Below are 16,119 nucleotides of genomic sequence, written 5' to 3'. Positions count from 1 at the left end.
TTATATATATATATATATATATATATATATATATATATATATATATATATATATATATATATATATATATATATATATATATATTGGTTTTCCCAATATAGTAGAATACGTTACTTTCTACAGTTAGAATGTTGGGTAATATCATTTCAACAAATCTTAAAGCTTTTGAGAGTCTGGGTGGGAAGGTTTGTATGCTTTACACTAATGGATGGATAATTAATCCTGCACAGATGAAATTTTAGGTTACTTAACTGTGTCTAGCAGATGACATTTTTGCTGTAAAAATATATTTTGGAAACAAGATCAGACGCACACATCTGAGCACTAAGTTACTCCACTATCTACATAATGGTTCCCGTCCCTTTGCAGCAACCCAAATCCGTACGTACGACATGGAACCTGTCTTCACATTATGAAGGAACTGTAGGAGTGTACACGCCTCACATCAGTTTTAAGAACACCACATAAATAACCACATATTTAATTAATAAACTAAAATTGACTTTAAAGTCACACCACAACCGTAACATAAGAAATCTCAGGGGCCATTTTGTGAAACTATCCGTTAATATCGACAGCGTTTGCAACATTTGACCAGGTGCTTATCTTTGCATTTGCTAGTCACATGACTAACCAAATCTCACAGCCTACATGTCCATGACATCCGCGCTCAGATATTTACGCACCTCACAAAAATAAACCATTTCTAATGTTGTTATACCAAAATATCTAAAACATTAAATGTAAGTAACGTAATTCTTGTAAAAATAAGGAAAACACGCAGAGTTCGCAATGTCTGTATCCCTAGAATAACATTCAGAGATACGACTTTTGTAGGCATCCCATGACAATCGCCTTGATATTTGACCTTTACAAGTTGAATTTACCCTTTTCCAGGCTGCTACAAAAAAATGCAATGGGAAGGGTCATACTGAACCGCCTGTACATTATGTCACTCACACCTGCATACCTTAAAGACATTCCAAACCTTTGCTCATGTACGAGTTGAATAAATTGGTCATTTTAGTAGACATTTTTACTTAAGTTTCTGTGATGTGTTGTGTCTTGTCTACAGTAATATCCCGTTCCAAATCGTTAGAAAATAACACGTTTTCTTTTTTTTAATTGGCATTACTGTTGAGATAGATTTGGGGATAGATACCCAAGAGTGAAAGAAAAAGATCTTGTTTACTGCTTCTTACACTCTAACAAAGATGTCAGAATATATACAATGGGTCGAGGATATGTTGGAGGAAACGCGGACTATTTCATTACATGTCTAAAAAACGTGTGCAGATATAAGCAACTGAAAATAGCGAGATATAATCTATCTTCTTACCTTCTATGTTCACAGCCGCTCTATTCAGCTTTTTTCAAAAGTTTCGGCACAAGTGGCAGCGCATCAAAATCCGTCTTTTTATATTCCTACCTAAAGGTGTGTTCTAGAACATTCCATTGATTTCCACCAGTAATAGCCGGTTTGGAGAGGTTTTATGTTTAATGCGCAACCGTGAGAGAGAGAGAGAGAGAGATTGTGTACATATGTGCGCATGAGTGAACAAATTAAGAAACCTGTTGTTGTATTTTAATATAACATTTAATGACAGTTTAGAAGAATAATGTGCGTTGCTATCGACAATGGCACCTAATCATATAAATACAGTGCTCGTCTCAGTAAGTATTTAAAATACGTGATAATTCTTCAAGTTTAACGTAACTCCATTACGATTGTGAACAATAATCCATATTTTTAAACCCTCTGTATACGTTATAAGTTTCATAGCCCAAATTTGTCTCCTTGTTTCTTCAACGTAGTGTTTATCATACATTCATCTTCTATAATCAAATTAAATATATCATGAAAACATAATACACTCATGCGACGTTTAGCAGGTAGTTTTGACAGCTTGACGTACGAGTGGCGACAAATATCAGTGATCGCTACATAAATACGTGTATGTAATGCCTGTTCTCTTTCGAAATTCCTTCTAGTAAATCTGACTGTTGTGTCGGTCGCCAGCGACAATAAGCCTCAAAAAGCTCGTTCATCAAGCCCTGGAATGCAATAATAAGAAATACAAAAATGAAAATAAAAAATAAAACGTTATATGGATCATTGATACAAAATAATAGAGAGAAAAAGAGAAAACAAAAACATGAAAATCCGTGCTATGCCACCAATTATGAACGGAAACCTTTTTAGGGGGGTCAGTATCATGCGGGTAATCAACACAAAAAAATATCATGATTTAAACATTAGAAATTCACGTACCTCTATCAGCCTCTATCAGCATGATTACTCGGAATATGTAATCAACACAATATTTATTATAATCCCATGATTTAACCAAAGCGATTCACAAACTTTTAGAAGGATTAATTTGAATATATATTTGTTTGTTAATTATTTACAGGATAAAGACCAAAAAACGTTTCCGTTCATAATTGGTGGCACTCTACGGATTCATTCATTCTCACATATTCATTTGTACAAATGATCCATACATTTATTATTATTTTATTGCATTCCAGGGCTTCAATAACTTTCTCTCTCTCTCTCTCTCTCTCTGCCCACTGATGATGCAGTAGTGCAGATTTATCACGATAAAAATGAGGGAGTCAGAAAAGAAGTTTATATGTCAGTAATAAAAGAAAGGTACATAAAATTTACATTATAATAGGATCGGTTGAGACACGATATCCACAATATTGAAATAATACATCAGTTAGATACATAATCACTGAACAGTTTTGTAGATCCAACGGTTCCTTTTGGTTTTATCGATTGTCTCGTTTGTCACATGTTTATAAGTTGGTTTTTTACTCTGTCTGACTGTCTCTGTCTGCTTGTCTATCTGTCTGTTAGTCTGTCTGTTTGTCCGTTTGTCTGTCTGTCTGTCTCTCTCTATATATATGAACATCTAAATTTTAGAAAATTAAAATATGCCATTCTTTTCATTTATGCAGATATGCAAAAAATGACGATGTATATCGTCACGCAGTTACGCAGAAAAAAGTAATATGCATCCAACAACCCTTAATTACGAATAGGATAGCGCTAACTAACTGTGATTCGAAAGTATATGTACAATCGTAGGTTACACGATGTTGAACATGAATATTAACCTCCAGGATATTTGATAGGACAGGAGACTTACACTCAAACCAGTCCATGGAAACTCTTAAATAAAACAATTTGGTGACCCAATACGTATCTTTCTTCCAACGTACTTATGCATAATTATTAAATAATTCGGGAACCCAACTCTTGGTTTTATTTGACTGTTGACTTATTTTAGTCTTCTTAGAGAAAGTGGTCGAGTATGAAATGGAGGCTCAGGATTCGGTTTTGACCACGAATTAGGTGTGTTTACCAGTCTTAATGAGATACATGCTCACTTAATTACTAACAGTGCAGTTTAAAGCACCTAGGTTATCGTGTGTCAAGATCGATCGATCGGAGAGAGAGAGAGAGAGAGAGAGAGAGTCACTGCTACACATTAGTGTCTACCTCTTTCTGGATATTAAGAACTATGCCAGAGCCTCCAACTCATCCCCCGACCCAGACATGAGCCCCACCAAACCTTAGGATCCAATTCCAAGTTTTAAGATTTCAATTGGTTTTAAATTCTAAATTAATATAAATTAAATAGGAACCCCAACTCAATATCAATTACATAAAATTTAAATTGTAAAATTTTTAATTAACGGGAAAAAATCTGAAAATTTAAAAAATTATGTATGAAGTTTAACAGAGTTTTAAGTTTTTGAAACTTTGAATTTTGTTTATTAATTTTTTTCTTTCTTCCAAAATTAAACTTATATAGATAATTTTAAAAACTTTACTAAATTATAACAAGGTTTGTATAGGAATCATAATTTATTGTAACTTTCAAATACCATTTAAACTTTCTAAAGAATCCTATGATGCTACACATTGGAAAATTCTAAAATACTATTACCTGAAATACGAAACTAGGGGGAATCGACAGGGAATCTATATGGGGAAAGTGCAAGGTGATGACATCATGGGCCAATGTCACAGGGCGTAATGCGACGTGGACAGGCCTATGAAAGAGTCATGGAAAAACACCCCATATAGAACATAAACAGACTAAACACAAATACAACAGTACAACCCCACTGACTCTTCTCTCTTTCTCCAACCATACAGCTCGTACACTATATGGTTGTAGTGATTAAACAATTTTTGTAATTTTCTAAAGAAATAGTTTAAATAATCAAAAGAGGCCTAATTCGATTCTGGAGAAATACAAGGAATAAGGAATTATAGCACACTATCTGGCGAAGATATTTGTAAAATAATCAAACTTATCTTGGAAAATAATTAATTTCAATTTAATAATACGAATTACATACAGATAATGGGTATTAATATGGCTCATATATACTCTTTGATTTCATGGTTTAATTAGAAAAGGATTTTATTAAAAAGGAAAAGTTTAATCCATCTCTTTGGTTCAGATTTTTAGATGACATATTTTTGATCTGGAAGCATTCAAATGAAGAACTGAAAAAATGATTGATCGCCTAAATCATTTTCACCCAACGACTAAAATTTACTTATACTGCATCTAGTACGCATGTTTCACTTTTAGATGTAAATGTAATAAAAATATGGATAACACTATCTCTACAAATATTATTAAAAAGCATCTAATGATTTGAAGAGCAGGGCAAAAGGGACAGATTACAATTATTATTCGTTAAGTACAGAAGCGCGTTGATCAAATGGAAAAGTTGAAAAATTGCAAATTTTATAAATTTAATAAGTTATTAAGTTGAAGGAAAACAACAATACATAAAGCCTTAACCATGTGGCTATATCTCAGAATTACTATATATGATTCTTGGGGCGAATTCTCCAGACGAAGTGGGGCGACTTCTCCGAACCGTTGCGAAATTTGTAAATATATACAATAGCCGAGTCGATATCGACAAAAGCAGCTTGTCGGAGGAAAATGGCGGACGTAAACGTAAACAGTGTCTGGAGGTGTGTATAATAGCGCTCGCTGTTTGGTCAAACGAGCAGAATGATTGACAACTGGCGATAGGTCAATTAAGATGGGCCATATAATACTTGCACTAAGAGCTGAAGTCAAACAACTGCATATCAAATCTATCTTCACTAATTAATTCCCATGGGTCAGTGTTGAACAGAGTCAGTGTTGGAACTTTGGTGCCAGAAAAGTTCCACTTCCTTTTGAATAGAGTATCGCTCAGAATTTATAATGAAGATGGTCAGTTTTCTATGCAGTGTACTAATTATAATGAAATGAAAATAAAAAGGTAGTCTATAGAAGCCATTGTAAACAAGAATTATCAAGCAGAATATAAATTCAGATATAAGTGATCTTGAAAATAAAATGCTAGCACAGTGATAATACATGGCATAAAATAACTTTCTTTTTTATGATATCAAAGTAGGTACTATAATGAGTTAATAATAACCAGTGGTAAATTTTGTTTTCCTTGTGATTTTAGGTAACTATTCTTAATGTCTCCTTCAGTAGCTATTCTGTTATCGACCCCTAGAATCAAAATTTTCATGGATGATTTTTTCTTGTTTTTGTTGGTCTTGTCAGCACTTTTTAACATATTATTGGCAATATCATTCCAAGGAAATGTGAGTGAAACCCTTTTCTCAAGGACACACCGAAGTAGTTGGCCCAGTTCGGACCCGAGTAAGTATCAGAGTGTGAATATTCGGATTAAGAGTATGATTCCTTGTCAGCTGAGCTACTGCAACTCCCTTTACTGGGTGTAAGTACATACATACATACACATTCCCATGCACATTTAAAACAAACGTATACGGTCAATAATGATGTAGACAGAATATTGTGAAATAATTTGGGCTTGGAATTTTAAAATAGCAAATTCAAGTACAAAATGTTAACACATGTGTACAATATATGCAAGGAGGTTGTAATGGACTGAACATCTAAATATATTTTCAACATATATTGAAGTTATTGCATATATATATATATATATATATATATATATATATATATATATATATATATATATATATATATATACACACACAGATGACTAGCACTGGGGCATCATGCCGCAGACATGTATCATGATGTCCCACGCAGGCACATTATCCTGATACCAGGCCGACCAGTCTTAACACTAAACTCTTACTGCTGAACGCCTAGCAAGGTAGCTGTTAGTACCATTTTTATAAATCTCTGGTATGACTCAGCCAGGGTTCGAATATGTGACCTCCCGCATCTGAGGCGGTTCGTCTATCCACGTAGGCCACCGGAATAATAATGTTACTATAAAGAAGGGATTTGCAAGTAGTAATGATATTTAATATTAAATATTAAAGGTAATGTCCTACAAGAAAGATCACAGTGAATTTTCTTTTATATTCTGGAGGCCGTGTGAGGCATCGATGTAATAATCTTCGTACATGATATTTTTTAAATGACAAAATGAATGTTTGATTGTTACCATGTAAATAGAGTAATGTTACCGCAAGGGTCTGGGGTATAGCATGAGTGCTATGTAGTATTGGTGCTGCATCAGTTGTAGTATTGTTACTACGTCAGGTCTTGGAGATCACAAAATCAGTGCCTGGAAATAGGGTAATGTTTCTACATGTACATGGATTAGTGCTTGGAAAAAGGGTAACAAACCAAACCCATGTAGCACCATTACACTATGTCCAGGCACTGATTTGTGACCTCCAAAATTTGATGTAGTAACAATTCAACATAGCTATCACTGCCATCTCCCAAAAACCATGTATTAATTGATTTATATATAATGATGAATTGATAGTTGTTTTGGGACGCGATCTACGAGTTTTTTTATTGGAAACCTTTAAAGGAAGTATATGGCCCCGTGTGCATCTTCCCTTCGCAATAACAGGTCGTAGCAGTAAGGTCAAGCAAATATATGTTTCATCTAATTGGACCGTCAATATTTATGCCTGCATATCCTATAAATTGAGCTCGTAAAGTTGAGGAGTTAAAACGATTGCTTTAAGTTTGACACATAATATGGCCAGCACGAGCACTTGTTTTAAATACAATTACAAATCTATGGCGTCCGATAAAGAAATATAAGCAAAATCAGGCCAACACTATTAGAATCAATGACGAATTTCTGCTGCTGTGAACGACATATGAATTACTTTTAACGTGGATAATATTATGAGCTTCCAGTGTTTAAAAGGAAAAGTAATTAATTACTGTTTAACTACATAGATGAAACCAACACTTATAACAATGAAACTGTGTAATTATATAAAGGGCCTTGTGACTTTGGGCACTTAAATATGGGTGTTGATAATAAACATACGGATTTAAAAAATAATGCATAGATAACCAAGTATATATATATATATATATATATATATATATATATATATATATATATATATATATATATATATATATATATATGATTTACAATTTAAACATAAACAAACTATACAACAAAAAGTCAAGTCATTAATAGGTAAGTTAAGACAGTGTTTAAGATAATATTTGAAAGTAAAGGGACATGTATCATCAGAAATCATAAGTAATAGGTTCCCGATTATTATTTTCATGAACTCTAGCATATGGGCTCATAACGGTGTTTTCATGTCAAATTTGGTGCATGCATTGGAGGTCGAATATCAGAACTAAACATCGCTGCAAAATGTATTACACTGTGCGAAATGTAGATTGGAACGTCAAGTGTCTATTCTTAAACAGGTCGCAACAGAAACAAGAGAAGTGTTCTCCTATGAATTATATAATACATACATACATACATACATACATACATATATATATATATATATATATATATACTTTAATAGGGTGTTTATTTGCTTTTTAGTGGGTGAGTGGGTGACATTATAAATGAAATGTGGATGCAGAGAGATCACAGGCAATTGTTTATATCAGTTACTAGGGGGTAACTAATAATACCCTCCTTTACTCCCAATTACCAACCTTATCACTACCCTTTTACAGGTATTATCACGTGTCTATGATTAACATTCATAATTTTAGTGGCCGAGTGGTCTAAAGCGCTCTCTGATTCAGCCAATGTGGTTATATGAGAAAGATTGCCAGTAGCTTTTCGAGGGTCGATGGTTCTTTCCGGGGATTTCCTGGGTTCTTCCTCCACCATTAATACTGGCCGCCATGTATAGCCTATCGAGTGCTGAAAAATGGCGTTAAACTCTACAACAACAACAACAATCATAATTTAAAAAATCGATATGGGGACAGAGTTATGGGTTGAATGCGGCATTAGTAGTTTTTTTTTCTTTCTCCAGTTGTGTTTGGATCTGCCTGAATGACCGTTGGGAGTTATTGAAATTTACATAAATATATTTTAAATATATTTTGCTGTTACAAAAGGATGCAACGGGATCGGGCACAATTTTCAACAATTTATGGCGGGCCCTGTGTGGCCGAAAGGTCTACAGCGCTAACAGATCACTCACATCTCATGTCTGTCCACGTGGGTTGGAGTCTTGGCGCGGACAGTGTGGGAATGCTTGCCAGTGGCTTCCAGTGGGCTGAGTTTTTCCCCCGACTCCTTTTTGGGTTTTTCCCCCTCTAAATATACTGAGCGATATGTATAGCCAATCATATATCTTCAGCAGACGTTAACCACACCCCACTAACAATCTTGCATACTTAAATATACCCCTTTCCTACATGATACAAGTATATCAACATATTGCAACATAACAACAGTGGAGCAAAAACCTATTATCACATAATATGCTGTCAAAAACAAAGAGAATTCAAATGACTACTCACCTTCAAGGCAATGCACTAATGATGTTCAAGTCCAAAGTGTTATGAAAATCCAACAACTGGCCGATAATATACTGAATGTTTACGTACTATGCATGTTCGAAAAAATTCTAGATGGTGTATTATATTATATACCACGCAGAAGACGTTTGACTAAGGCACGTACTACGCATATCCAAAGAAAACATTTCTAGATGGAGTGAATCACGTTCTGTACTATGGAGTAACAAATTGTCGCATTCGAAACTTCCTCGGCTATTTCCGCAAAACAAAAACAGAGCTCAAATGAATGATGACTCAATATTTTACAGAAAAATCATATATTTTTTTCGCCGGAAATGTCTATGGTAAACGTGAAACCCAATCAGTTCGTACCACCTCAGCTCTTTCTACGATTGGACTGATTGTAGGATTGACAGAGAGGTTATGAATGAAACAAATAGTTCGGTTATTCGAAACTTCTCGTTTAATATTTGTTTTTTTAAATAGTCTGAAAGTTCCGAATGGTTATCGACGTAGTCTGGTTTCCTGCTTCGTATGCTCCCTGCGTTCCCCTCCGCTATAGAGGAGGGCAACGCAGGGAGCATGCGAAGCAGGGAACCAGACTATTATTGACGTACATTTGAAGTATGATACGTAGAATTAACATTGAAGTTGCCAAAGAAAATTCTACATACACTCTGGTCAGGTCAGAAAGCTAGTCACAATATAATTTTGGAGCAATTTCTATTCATTATTTGTGACTTTTAGCATGCTAGCATTATGGTGTGGTAGTCTGGTATACTGACCACTCTTCATTCCATTAATCTTTGCTGTTAGGATCCGGCAACCTCCTCCGCCATCTTGTAAATGCAACATTTATATAGAGTAAACACTTACGTTCCTCAGCATGGTTTTCTAACTGATTACTCGGGTATATGATAATAAAAAGTGATTCTTATGTGGGGACCTAATAAATTCTAATGTTAATATTATTTAAATCGTGAGTTATGCTCACATATAAATTTGTGACGCATCTTTAGTTACGATGAATATCTTTGTGGCCTTTTGAAATGTGGGTGGGAATACCCGTCTCCTTGAAATCATCACTGAAAAGTCTAGAAAAGTAACTGCTCAAAAATCAAACAGTAAGCTCAGAAGCAAAGTGTCTCTATTGAAACAGTCTGTATCTAAAATGAAATATGATAACACAATGAAAACTATGACATCAAAAAAAGAGACACAGATTTGAAACTAGCTACATTGACTCATAAGTTATCAGAAAAAGACCTAATGGTGTGCGAGTTACAGGATAAAATTGAAGATTTACAGGAAATGAAAGAAAGTCGAATCAAAACAAAACATACAGATGGAACTTACAGTGATAAACTAAGGTTGTGTGTAATCCAGCTGGCAGGTCTGGAAGTTGCCATGGAGAAAGTGACACCTGTCATTGAAGTTATATCAGAAATACTTTTTGAAAAAAGTTTGACAAAAAGGAGTTACCAAGTAGCACAACAGTGCAAACAATCATAGACGAAGGACATTTCATTGCGAAGGCATACATTGCTGAACAAATAGACAATTGTAAAAATTGGGGTCTTAATCGGGATGGGACTACCAGGCGTAAACAGAAAATAATTGACACAGCGGTGACACTAGATAACGGTGAGATTGCCCGTCTCGGATTTACCCACGTATCAAGAGAAACCGCCAAAATCATTACAGACGTTACAAAAAATCACCTCATTGAAATAGCCGACATAAGAAGCAAACCTTTCAGAAGTCAAACTAATGAGGATTTTATTGTTAATTCCCTTGCTAAGCTTGCATCCACAATGAGTGATCGTGCTAGTAATGAGAAGCTGGCTGACAAACTTTTAAATGAGTGGAGGGACGAAATGTTAAAAAGTTGTGAGAATGACATTGACAAACAGTCTGTTAAAAACTTTCATTGTATGGCCCATGTTTTGTTGGGTTTTCATAGATATATATGTAATCACATTAAAGTACTGGAAGAATCTTTGGTAGACCAGTATGGCCCATTAGGACGAGACAGCCTGCCGATCTTTAAATTCTGGTCCAAGGCGGGTACCATCATTGAGCGACATCAGACACTTTTGGGCCAGCTTGTGACCACCTTTGACTGCGCGATCGATGGGAAGCCTACTGTACTGAAAAAGATATATTGTTTACTGATCGGAGTTGGAGAGAATTTTTCATTTTAAACTAGTCCACTGTGACCATATTATGCTTAAACATACCAAAACTTTGGAGTTGCAGTGCACTTTAACTTTGTTTTCCCAATTCAGTTGTTTGAATGGTGACTATTATATATTTTGCAATTTTTGGGTAAACGCAACATCGAAAATTGACATGCTGGGAATAATTGGTATAACTGTTTTTAAATCTTTTACTTTTTTTTTACTTCAGTTCAGGTTTTATTTAAAAATACAAATATTTTATTCCAGGAATCAAGTCGACAGCTGGGAACTATCGCGACAATAGGTTTAATGGTTTATTCCAAACAGCGGCTGAGATTCTAGTACATGGCTTGGATTTCCAGACAGTCATCAAAACTGTACATGCACCAAACAAAAAAATTCGATCTGTTGTGTATGTCAAAGTGACTGGCTCATACTGGGAACTAATTACATCGGGGAAAGTGCCACATTTAGAATTGTATGTATATTTTCAAAACTTACAGAAGTATTTAAAAGATTGTGTGGAGAAACCCAAACTGATTGAAGTGATGAACATTGGTTGGGAGAGGTTTATGACATTGCAATTGAGCAACGCTTCTCTGAAGTGATAAAATCTATAAAGATTGACAGAAAATTGTTGAATCAAGTTATTACTTCTATGTGTAAGTCAGTGGTAGTAACTATTGAAAAACAACTCTCTGATTTCTTGCCTGGTGGGCAGTACAGTGAAACAGCTGATCCAAAGACAATGATGAGGACACAGTTCGCGCAAGTGACCAATCTTGGCTGTGAACACGAATTTGGAGACCTTGATAGCAGTCAGAAGCGTAGACCAAATGCCTCCTTGCACGACCACTCCTCCATTCAACTACTCAAGAGAAACCGTCTCAGAATGAAAGAGTGGTATGAGAGTACGACTTCCACAGAAAAAGAGCCAATGTGGAAGAGTGCACACCATGGTGGAAAAGACTTGCGTCTTAAACATAAAGAACACCAGAAACGTGTGTACAGTGAAATATTGGACCAAATGAATGAACCGCCACCAAAGAAGGGAAAACGAAATCCGAATGACAATGATGAACTTTATTTAAGTGAAATAGATGAACTCAATACAGTATGTCAACGGTTGCCTGTTCTAGACCAGCTTAAGGAAAATGATTATGTTATCGTTGCATACCAGGATGCTTGGTACCCTGGATGTGTTCATGAAATTAAAAGCAACAATAATAACAATTTAATAGTTAAATTCATGGCACCATGTAGGAAAGCGGGAGTTTTTTAAATGGCCCAGCAGAGATGATGTTCAGGAAGTTAAGCCTGAATTTGTCATAGCGACTGGACTGATTCCAGAATGTCTCAATTCTGGACGTCAGTGGGCATTCTCAGATCATAGAAAATTTGATGAACTGTTTACAATGTATACCAATGTTTTCTTCTGAATTAAATGACTTGTTAAGAAATATGTTGTACAGTATCTGAATTGTCTGGTAGAAGAAAAATAAATATTTCAACCCCTTATTTTCTTCCCTGCATTGAAATCTAGTGGACATAGTTTAATTTACTGTATATATTTGAATTCTACTGGAAAAATGCAATAAGTCTGACAAGTTTCATGGAGATATCTCTTTCAGATCAAAAGTTATGATGTAAATACTTATCTTATTAAACGTGTTGGGTCCGCGACTTAAATGAATGAAACATGCATTTAAAGAAGGCAAAAATTCACTGAAATAACAAGAAAAGAATGAACGACAGCAGCACGTTTCCAGATGTTTTAAAAAGAACAAATAAAATATACCACGACGGTGAACTTGTAGATCCCAAACCTGTGAAACAGTATCCGTACAGGATGAACTCTCTCGACCAGGAATGTTAAAAGAAATAAAATCAGTGCATGATGGAGAATGATTTTATAGAACCGGCCAAATGTGCCTGGAGTTCACCATGTAGACTTGTACCAAAACGAAATAATACTTTCCACGTGTGTGCTGACTAATGAAAGGTGAATAGTGTTACCAAAACAGATTCATTTACATTGCAAAGAATCGATCATAGCATTGAAACAAATTGGAAATGCAAAATATGTCACCAAATTTTATCTTTTGAAAAGATTTTCGTAAATTCCACTGATGGAGAGGGGAACGACATCTGAAAAGATCACGTTAAGACAATTAAAAAATTCATCGACAGACTTAAATATGTTCATTCGATTAATTTATCCAGGAGAGAGAGAGAGAGAGAGAGAGTTTAGTCGTGCAAGTGTTACATTTCTGGGATATATCTTGGGATGTGGAAAAGTTCAGCCAATCGGTGCTTTGGTCAAGGCAATTTCTGAATTCCTTGTGGATATCAGTGAAAAGCAACTGAGGCGATTTTTGTATATGGATGGATACTTTTGTTCCAGTTATTCGATAATTGCTGAATCCCTGACAAATCTATTCAGTAACAAAACCTTATTTCTTTGGAAGGTAAATGTCAGGAGGATTTTGATAAGTGAAATCACATGCTAGATAGTGCACCAGTTTTTTCAGCTCAAAATGTCAGTCAATGATTTAAAATGTCTGTCGATACAACTGTTATTGGCGTTGGAGCATAACTTATTCAAGAAGACAAAAATGTGTAGATCATCCAGTGTGCTATTTTTCTAAGAAATAATATAAACCATTCCACAATCAAGAAGGAATGGTTGGTTTTGATATTGGTATTGCAACACTTTGAAGTCAATATTAATTCATCTCTTTCTCCAATTATTGCGCTTCTTCAACACAACCCCTTTACTTTCATTTGAAAGATGAAAAACGCAAATGAAAGATTGTTACGGTGGAGTTTTGATGTGCAGAAATGCATTAGCATCAGACACATCAAAGGAAAAGATAATGTAATAGCAGATGCACTTTTATGTGTATAGACATATTATATTGCTCCATGTATACATTGTGTTATTCATAATATTTTATTTAATGTAAATTTTTATCACATGTACATTTGCATAAAATAAATCTTTATTGCAAACATTTTTTTTTCTTTTATAGGGGAGGTGCTATGCATATTTAGTTTACATTGTTTCCTCATTATTTTATAATTTATTGTTTTATTTCATTATATACTTTTGGACCGCTCCGGTGGCTTAGTGGTTAGAGCGTCCGCCTCGGATGCGGGAGGTTGTGGGTTCGACCCCCGGCCGAGTCATGCCATAAGACTTACAAAAATGGTACTAACAGCTGCCTCGCTTGGAGCTCAGCATTAAGAGATTAGTGTTAAGACTGGTCGGCCTGGTGCCAGGATGACGTGACTGGGTGGGACTTCATGCTAGATGTCTGCGGCATGATGCCCCAGTGCCAGACATCACTGTAAACTGTCACACTGCATATATCGTAGCGATATGACTGAAAAAGTGTTAACTCTACATTACAAAATCAAATCACACATACACATTATATGCTTTTGCTAATGTAACATTGTATATTAGACTTGAGTTTGTCCAAAATAAAGTTTATTTTCTACCTGACCTGAATTATTGTGATTTTTTACTAAACATGTATATGTCAATCTGAGTCCTGAGCTTTGGGTGTTATTTATTAATTGCCAGGTCTACTTAAGGCTTTTCAGGAAGGTTATTTTCCATTAGGTATCTAATTTTTAGAAAATGTTATATGTGACTTACTGTCAGGAACAAATTTATATAATCTTTTTATTGGAGAAATTATTGCTTCTTGCTGTAAAATTTTGAGGTACAATTATGTTGTGTCGAGTAATCCATTTGCTCTGGAATTTACCTATTCAAAATTATTTAATTCAAGTGATTCTTCTCTGGAAATGCAAAGTGTGCTTCAACATTTTTTGAAATAGAAACTTGAATTTGGAATGAAATTTTAAAAAAGGACATATTCTTGGATTGTATTGTTGTGGTCTAATAAAAGACTTGCAGTAAAGCTTGCTGCTTCTGACTCTTTCCTATCATGCATTTTAAAACCATAATGAGGTAATACACATTATTGGATATATCGTGCAACAGAAATTGGAGTTCGGTTCATTGAACAAGGACAAACTGAAACTGCCGACCCGGACAGACCAGGTTAGGTATGACACCCTCGGCATATAATTTAAAGTTTGGTTGTTTGCTAGTTGAGATGGGGTTTACATCATAATTACACAGTTAATAGCGAAAATAGCGCTTTTGGATCAACGAAAAATCGTATGTGAAAATAATCATTAGGTTTAACATGAGAATAGTATTATGCTTTTATTATTTTTTTTTTTTGGGGGGGGGCAAACGATAATCTTAAATCTACATTCGAAACATACCATTTTTAATTCAAGCACATCGCATATACTGTCTGCTCACACCACTGTCCAGACCCGCTCATTGTTTACTGTCAAACACACCTCTACGCTGCAACTAGAAGTGGTGATTGTTGTTGTTGTTGTGGGCTTAACGCCATTTTTCAGCATACGATAGGCTATACATGGCGGCCAGTATTAATGGTGGATGAAGAACCTGGGAAAACCCCAGAAAGAACCACCGACCCACGAGAAGCTACTGGCAAGCTTTCTCACAAACCCACATTGGCTGAATCTAAGACTCGAACCGGCGCAGACAGAGGTGAGATGGCAGTGATCCGTAACGGAGAGCGCTTTAGACCACTCGGCCACTAGGGGCCCCCAAAGTGGTGATATATACAATTTCATACATACACACAAAAATACTATCATACTGGACGGCGTAGGTAGTGAAAGTAATGGGATGAAATAGACACACTTTCTTGCAAAAAGTAGAAAGATGCTATCAGACTTTGAAGGAGAAATAAGTGTTTGTAGACACACTTCTAATAATTTTAGATATAAACACACACGTTATCAAATGTGAAGGAAAAGGGGTTAAATGTGTTTGATTTTAACAGCATACACAAACGAACACATGGATACGTGCAAAACCACATGTAATAGAAAGTTTTGCCTAAAAGGATTATTTATATTTTATCGTGTGATTGGTGACTGTAAAAAGATATCTCGTCACGTGATGTACAGGCGCATATTCTTGACTGACTTATATATCTTATGTCGTCATCTGTACGATTGCCGCAATCTACGATATACAAATTAAAATCCATTAAGCCATTTTCAATATG

The 16,119-nt window shown here is 35.2% G+C and overlaps 1 protein-coding gene, 1 long non-coding RNA gene and 1 pseudogene across 5 annotated transcripts in view; 2 read left to right on the top strand and 1 right to left on the bottom strand.

Moving 5' to 3' along the window:
- The window catches only part of LOC149779083 (phosphatidylinositol N-acetylglucosaminyltransferase subunit C-like), a 246,470-nt gene that overhangs the window by 141,609 nt on the left and 88,742 nt on the right, over nt 1-16,119 (top strand). The window lies entirely within an intron of this gene.
- Nucleotides 1-16,119, bottom strand: part of LOC149779084 (uncharacterized) — a 126,754-nt gene that overhangs the window by 79,748 nt on the left and 30,887 nt on the right. For 3 of the 4 annotated variants that reach the window (XR_016415572.1, XR_016415574.1, XR_016415571.1), the window contains one exon: nt 1,340-2,055. This is a non-coding gene — a long non-coding RNA (uncharacterized LOC149779084). Of the gene's footprint in view, nt 1-1,339; nt 2,056-8,810; nt 9,285-16,119 lie in introns of those variants that run through there. The other variant, XR_016415573.1, reaches the window with a different exon arrangement.
- Nucleotides 9,883-15,211, top strand: LOC149779085 (uncharacterized; annotated as a pseudogene).

The sequence above is a fragment of the Sinohyriopsis cumingii genome, chromosome 17 (genome assembly GCF_028554795.1).
Source record: "Sinohyriopsis cumingii isolate HCF-2022 chromosome 17, ASM2855479v2, whole genome shotgun sequence".
NCBI classification, from domain to species: Eukaryota; Metazoa; Mollusca; class Bivalvia; order Unionida; family Unionidae; genus Sinohyriopsis; species Sinohyriopsis cumingii.
Note: the sequence above shows the minus strand (reverse complement) of the source record. Positions and strands in the feature narration are given on the sequence as shown.